Raw genomic sequence first — 6,792 nt, 5'->3', positions numbered from 1 at the left:
TCTTTCTTATTTTTTTCCTGATTTCCCTTCCTCTTCCTTTCCTTTTTTTTCTTTTCTATATCTATTTCTTCCTTCCTACCGCCTTTCTTTTCTTTTTTTCTATCTCCCTCCCTTCCTTTCTTTCTTCACTTATTCCTCTCTTCCTCCCTTTTCCTCCTTTCTTTTCTCCTTCATTCCTTCTTTCCTCCCTTCCATCCTTCATCCCCTTTTCCCTTTCGCTCCTTCCTACTTTTCTTCCATTCTACCTTCTTCCGTCCCTCCTTCCTTCCTTTCATCTTTCCTTCCTTACCCTTCCTACCTTCCTTCCTTTTTCCTTCCTTCCATCCTTCCTTTCCTCCTAACTCTTCCATTTATCGTATTTCTTTCCTCCAACCAGTGTCATGGAAGAGCTGAGAGAGAGAGAGAGAGAGAGAGAGAGAGAGAGAGAGAGAGAGAGAGAGAGAGTTTAGGCTTTCCTCTGTAAGGGATGTGGAAGACACGGTGGAAGTGGAGGGAAGGAGAAAGAGGAAGTAGGAGGGTGGAAGTGAAAGGAAGAATGAGAGGAGGAGGAGGAGGAAGAGGAGGAGGAAGAGGAGGAGGAGAGGCTGGCTTCGGTCCAATGTTCCTTCCTCCTTTTGAGATAAGGAGAGAGAGAGAGAGAGAGAGAGAGAGAGAGAGAGACTTCACTACACTTCCCGACCGCAGAATGTTAATTTGGACCTTAAGACTTGAAATAATGGAGAGAGAGAGAGAGAGAGAGAGAGAGAGAGAGTGAGAGAGTGAGCTAGTGCACTTCCCTGATGAGTATTATAATTTAGCTTTAATGACCTAGCTTTACAGTAATACCTTGCTTTAATATCTCTCTCTCTCTCTCTCTCTCTCTCTCTCTCTGTTTCATTTTTTTTACCTTTTTTTCTCTTATTTATGTTCTTCACACCTGTTCTCTTAATTAATTTTCTTCACACCTGTCTAATTCATCTTCTTTATACCTGTCCTCTTCTTTATTAATGCTCTTTTTTACCTGTTCTGCTGCTTATTAATATTCCTTACTAATTTTCTTCTCTTTATTAATGTCCTTTACTCCTGTTCTCTCCTTTTAATGATATTCCTCCACCTTATTCATTCTTTATGTGTTGTTATCGTTTATTTATGTTTATTTTTTCTCCACTTTTTTTTCATTCAGGCTCATTTTTTCCTATTTACCTTTTTTATCACACTTTCATTCTCTCCTTATATTTCCTTCTTTCTTTCCTTCATTCCCTTCATCCTTCTTTTTTCCTTCCTACCTTCTTCCCAGTCTTCCATTTTTCCTTCCTTCCTTCCTTCCTTCCTTCCTTCCTTCCTTTCTTTCTTCCTTCTTTAACTTTCTTCTTTACTTTACCTCTTTCTTTCTTCTCTAATTTCTGTGTTGCTTCTTCTTTCCTCTCATACAGTCCCCCCCCCCCCTCCCCCTACAACTCTTAGTAAGGATTTAGCTTCAACTGTGGAGAAAAAAAATAATTAGGCTTCCACAGAGGTAAAGGGAAGTAAATAAATCGTCTGTATAGTAAAAAAAAAAAAGATATATAGTTGGAAAATTTGTTGAAAATAGAAAACAAGTAAAAAAAAAATGACCCCTCTATCTACCTATCTATATTTCCCCTTTTTATACATTATTTCTTCTTTTTCCTCCTCCTTCTTCCTCCTCCTCTTCTCCATTCTTTTTCCTTTCTTTTGTCGTTCTTCGTCTTCACCCCAACGTACCTATATTACCCCCTCATCTTTACTCCTCCTCCTCCTCCTCCTCCTCCTCCTCCTCCACGTCTTCTCGGTCCCTTGGATGTCCTATTCCTCATCCTCACATTCCCCCGCGGCCTCGTTAACCTCCTCCCCCCTTTCCTCCTCTTCCTGTTACTCTTCCTGTTGTTCCTCCTCCTCCTCCTCTTCTTCCTCGTCTTTCTGTTACTCCTTTTATTCCTCCTCCTCCTCCTCATCCTTTATCACTTCCTACCTATTTTTCCTACACCGTCTTCCCTCTCTGTATTCTTCCTCCTCTTCCTCCTCCTCCTCTTCCTTTCCTCTTCTCCTCCACTTTTTCATCCTTCGTCTCCATCTCTATATCCATTCTCCTCCTCCTCCTCCTCCTCCAGCTCCTTCTCTTCCTCTTGTTTCTCTTCCTCCCTATTTTCCCCTACTCCCTTTTCCTGCAATATCCTCCTCCTCCTCCTCCTCTTCCTCCTCCTCTATACCCTCCCCCTCCTCCTCTTCCTCCTCGCGTGAGTCACACCCGCAGAGGCAGACACGCCCCGTCACGCCGTGGGAAAGAGGAGGAGGAGGAGGAGGAGGAGGAGGAGGATGGAAGGAGGTAAATGAGGGAGAAAGAGGGAAAAGGAAAATAGGAGAAGGAGAGAAGGGAGAGAGGGAAGGAAGAAGAGGAAGGAAAAGGAGGTGAAGGGTAATTCAGAATGAAAAACTGGGAAGAATAGAGGAGGGAAAATACAAGGGAAGGGAAGAGGGAAGGAAGGGCAGAAAGGGAGAAGGGTGAGAGGGAATAAAGAGAAAGAAAAAGAAAATGAAAAAGGCAAGAGAAAGAGGGGAAAAAAGAATATTCGTGGAAGTATAAGAGATATGGAGATGGAAAAGGTAATAGAGAGAGAATAAAAATGAAGAAGGGAGGGAAAGCAAGAAACTAATGAATGCTGATAGAGACAAAGAGGTGATTGGAAGAGGGGAGGGAATAGTGAAGGGTGGAAGAAGGTGAAGAGAGGTGTGGGAAGGAGAATGATGGGAAGAAGAGGGGAGAGAGGGAAGGAAGGTATGTGAAGGAGAATGATAGAAAAAAGAGGGGAGAGAGGGAAGGAAGATGTGTGAAGGAGAATGATAGAAAGAAAAGGGGAGAGAGGGAAGGAAGGTGAGTGAAGGAGAATGATAGGAAGAAGAGGGGAGAGAGGGAAGGAAGGTATGTGAAGGAGAATGATAGGAAGAAGAGGGGAGAGAGGGAAGGAAGGTGAGTGAAGGAGAATGATTGGAAGAAGAGGGGAGAGAGGGAAGGAAGGTGAGTGAAGGAGAATGATAGGAAGAAGAGGGGAGAGAGGGAAGGAAGGTGAGTGAAGGAGAATGATAGGAAGAAGAGGGGAGAGAGGGAAGGAAGGTGAGTGAAGGAGAATGATAGGAAGAAGAGGGGAGAGAGGGAAGGAAGGTGAGTGAAGGAGAATGATAGAAAGAAGAGAGGAGAGAGGGAAGGAAGGTATGTGAAGGAGAATGATAGAAAGAAGAGGGGAGAGAGGGAAGGAAGGTATGTGAAGGAGAATGATAGAAAGAAGAGGGGAGAGAGGGAAGGAAGGTATGTGAAGGAGAATGATAGAAAGAAGAGGGGAGAGAGGGAAGGAAGGTGTGTGAAGGAGAATGATAGGAAGAAGAGGGGAGAGGGGGAAGGAAGGTGTGTGAAGGAGAATGATAGGAAGAAGAGAGGGAAGGATAGATAAATGGGAGGAGAAAACAGAGGAGGGAATGAAAAGAAAAAGGGAAAAGTAAAGGAAGAAAATATCAGTGAGAGGGAAGGAAGAGAAAAAAAAAGAGAGGAAGGGAATATAAATGAGATTAAGGATAGGGGAAGAGAAGGGAAAACCGGAAAGAATGAAGGACAAAGATTCACGAGGGAAAAAAGAAGAGGGAAAAGAGAGCAGGGGTGGGGGGAAGAGAAGGGGAAGGGAAAGGGAGTGAGGGGAAGAGAGGGAGGGGAAGGGGACATTTGTAAACATGACAGTTATGCATCACCTCCTCCTCCTCCTCCTCCTCCTCCTCCTCCTCTTTCCTCACCTTCACCTCTCCTTCTGTCCGCCATCACTCCCACGCACTCCTCCTCCTCCTCCTCCTCCTCCTCCCCTTTCATCTCCCACGCATGCAATCACTTCTTCTCCTCCTCCTCCTTCTCCTCCTTCTCCTCCTCATTGACGTGCAAGGTTACGGCCGAAGAAGAAGAGGAGGAGGAGGAAGAGGAGGAGGAGGTGGTGACAGAGGGAGGGGAGGGGAGGGGAAGAAAGGGGGGAGAAGCTGCACCCCCCCCCCCCTTAACCTCCTTTTCCTCCCCCTCCCCCTTTTCCCCTCCCCTCCCCTCCCCCTTTCGCTTCGCCTCGACGTCGCCAGCACCCTTAGCGCATGTGAGAGAGAGAGAGAGAGAGAGAGAGAGAGAGAGAGAGAGAGAGAGAGAGAGAGAGAGAGAGAGAGAGAACAAGGAGGCGGAGAATAGATTAAGAAGGGAGACAAGATTATGAAGAGGTGGGGAGGAAGATAAAACTAGGGGGAGGAGGAGGAGGAGGAAGACGACTAGACTAAGAGGAGGAGGGAGATAAGGAAGACATGTGGAAGGAGGAGGAAGACAAAGGAGAGGAGGAGGAAGAGGAAGAAAAAAATAATGAAAGAAGAAAGGACAAAATATTAGTTATAAATAGATTCCTGGATTACTACCACCACCACTACTACTACTACTACTACTACTACTACTACTACTACTACTACTACTACTATCATAATAACTTTTTACCTTAAGGAATCATCTGTTGGTGGTGATGGTGTTAGTGATGATGATTATTGTGGTGGTTGTGGTGATAGTGGTGATGGTGATGGTGGTGGTCGTGGTGATGGTGGTGATGGTGGTGGTGGTGGTGACGTCAGCGTAAGATTGGAAATGGTCACGGGAAGAGGGGGGGAGGGAGGGAGTGGGGGGGTGGGGGGGTAAAAGGGGGGGCGGGGGGCATGATTGGGTGAGACCAAGATGGGACGCAGCGGATTTGATGACGTGTTAAGGAGAGAGAGAGAGAGAGAGAGAGAGAGAGAGAGAGAGAGAGAGAGAGAGAGAGAGAGAGAGAGAGAGAGAGAGAGAGAGAGAGAGAGAGAGAGAGAGAGAGTGGGAGTGGGAGTGGCAGCTACTTGTGTTTGTTGGGTACGTCTTGTCTGTCTTTTTCTTTCTTTATTTTGTTTTTTCGTTACTTTCTCTTTTTATATTAACTGCGTATTTTTTCTTCTCCATCTTCTGTTCCTCCTGTTTTCATTTTTTTTCTCCTCTTCCTTTTTTTTCTGTGTGTCATCCGATGTTCCCTTCTCCCCTTTCCTCCATTTTTCTCTACTACTTTTTCATTCATTTTTTTTCGTCCTTTTCACAATTTTCATTTTTTCATTTGCTTTAATTATATTTTTTCTTTCATTCCAACTTCCATCGTGTTTTCCTCTTCCTTCTTTTCTTCTCTTCTCTTCCTCCTGTTTTCATATATTTTCTCTATTTCCCTCTTTTTTGTGTGTGTGTTATCTTCTCCCCATTCTTCCATTTCTTTTTGCCTACCTTTTTCATTTATCTTTTTGTCGTTCCTTTTCACATTTTTCCTTCTTTTTAATTTCTTTTCAACTTTTTTTTCTTCTTTTTTTTAACTTCCATTTTTTTTCATTTCATCTCCCATCGTGTTCCCCTCCTGCAATCTGACATCCTTTTGTTTTCCATCGCAGATTAGGATTAAGCAAAAAGGATTTCCACAGAGAGAGAGAGAGAGAGAGAGAGAGAGAGAGAGAGAGAGAGAGAGAGAGAGAGAGAGAGAGAGAGAGAGAGAGAGAGAGAGAATATCTACTTGGATTAAAGATATTCAGTACTGATTGAATTGGAGGGGGAGGAGGGTAAAGTAAGTTAGGTAGATAGGTAGGTAAAGGAGGGGGGGAGGGGAATGGGGTTGAAGAAGGAAAAAAGGTAGAAAGGGAAAAGGGGGGGTAGGTAAGTAAGGTTAGGTAAGGTAAGGTAAAGTAAGGTAAGGTAAAGTAAGTTAAGGTAAGTAGGTAGGTCGAGGAGGAGGAGGAGGCGGAAAAAAGGGAGGGAAGGTGGAAACTAATATAGGTCGAGGAAAATTGCCTCCGGTCGATATTTTGGAGGAAAAAAATGTCCTTGAAGGGAGGAGGAAAGAAATGAATCCGTAATGAAATGAGAGGAGTAGGAGGAGGAGGAGGGGGAGGGAGAGAGAAAGAGAGAGGGAAGGACGGACGGAAAGAAAGGGAGGAAGCGAGGAAGGAAGGAAGGAAGGAAAGAAGGGACGAGAGGGAGAGGGAGTGATTGTGTAAGCAGGAAAATGACTGATGAAAGAGGGAATGATAAAGAGCAAACGAAAATTATCAAGACTTGAAAATAGGAAATGATGCAAGGGGGAAATTGAGACAGACAGATAGATAGATAGATAGATAGATATAGACAGACAGACAGATAAGTAGATGGATAGACATGAATACATAGGCAGACAGATACATAGATAGATAGATAGATACGTAGAAATATAGATAGATAGATACATAGAGGGGTAGATAGACAGATGCATAGATAGATAGATAGAGAGGCAACTAGATTAATTGATATACGTAGATTCAGAATACAAGAAGATACAAGGTGTGAAAAAGATCAGTTAGCTTACACACACACACACACACACACACACACACACACACACACACACACACACACACACACACACACACACACACGCGGAAAGATAATGAAAAAGCCCTGGATCTTTTTGGCCGTCTTCCTTTTCCTCCTCCTCCTCTTCCTCTTCCTCTTTAATTTTCTTCTTTACTTTGTGTTACTTTTTCTTTTACTTTCCTTTACTCTTTCATCTTTTTTGTTGTTGTTTCTTTTGTTTATTTTATTGATGTCCTACTACTACTACTACTACTACTACTACTACTACTACTACTACTGCTACCCATTCACCCAATCAACCCATTCACAGCATCCTCTCCCCCCCCCCTTATCTCTCCCCTTTCCCTTAATTAACCCCAACCTTACCTTACCCCTTCCTCTCA

General features: G+C 43.9%; 1 long non-coding RNA gene across 1 annotated transcript; it reads left to right on the top strand.

Moving 5' to 3' along the window:
* Nucleotides 1-2,769: 2,769 nt before the first annotated feature.
* On the top strand, nt 2,770-3,640 carry LOC127008436 (uncharacterized). The gene is made up of 3 exons (XR_007761080.1): nt 2,770-2,965; nt 3,014-3,157; nt 3,398-3,640. It is a non-coding gene; the product is annotated as an uncharacterized LOC127008436 (long non-coding RNA).
* The last annotated feature ends 3,152 nt before the right edge of the window (nt 3,641-6,792 follow it).

The sequence above is a fragment of the Eriocheir sinensis genome, chromosome 37 (assembly GCF_024679095.1).
Source record: "Eriocheir sinensis breed Jianghai 21 chromosome 37, ASM2467909v1, whole genome shotgun sequence".
Taxonomy (NCBI): domain Eukaryota; kingdom Metazoa; phylum Arthropoda; class Malacostraca; order Decapoda; family Varunidae; genus Eriocheir; species Eriocheir sinensis.
This window is presented reverse-complemented; position numbering and strand designations above follow the sequence as displayed.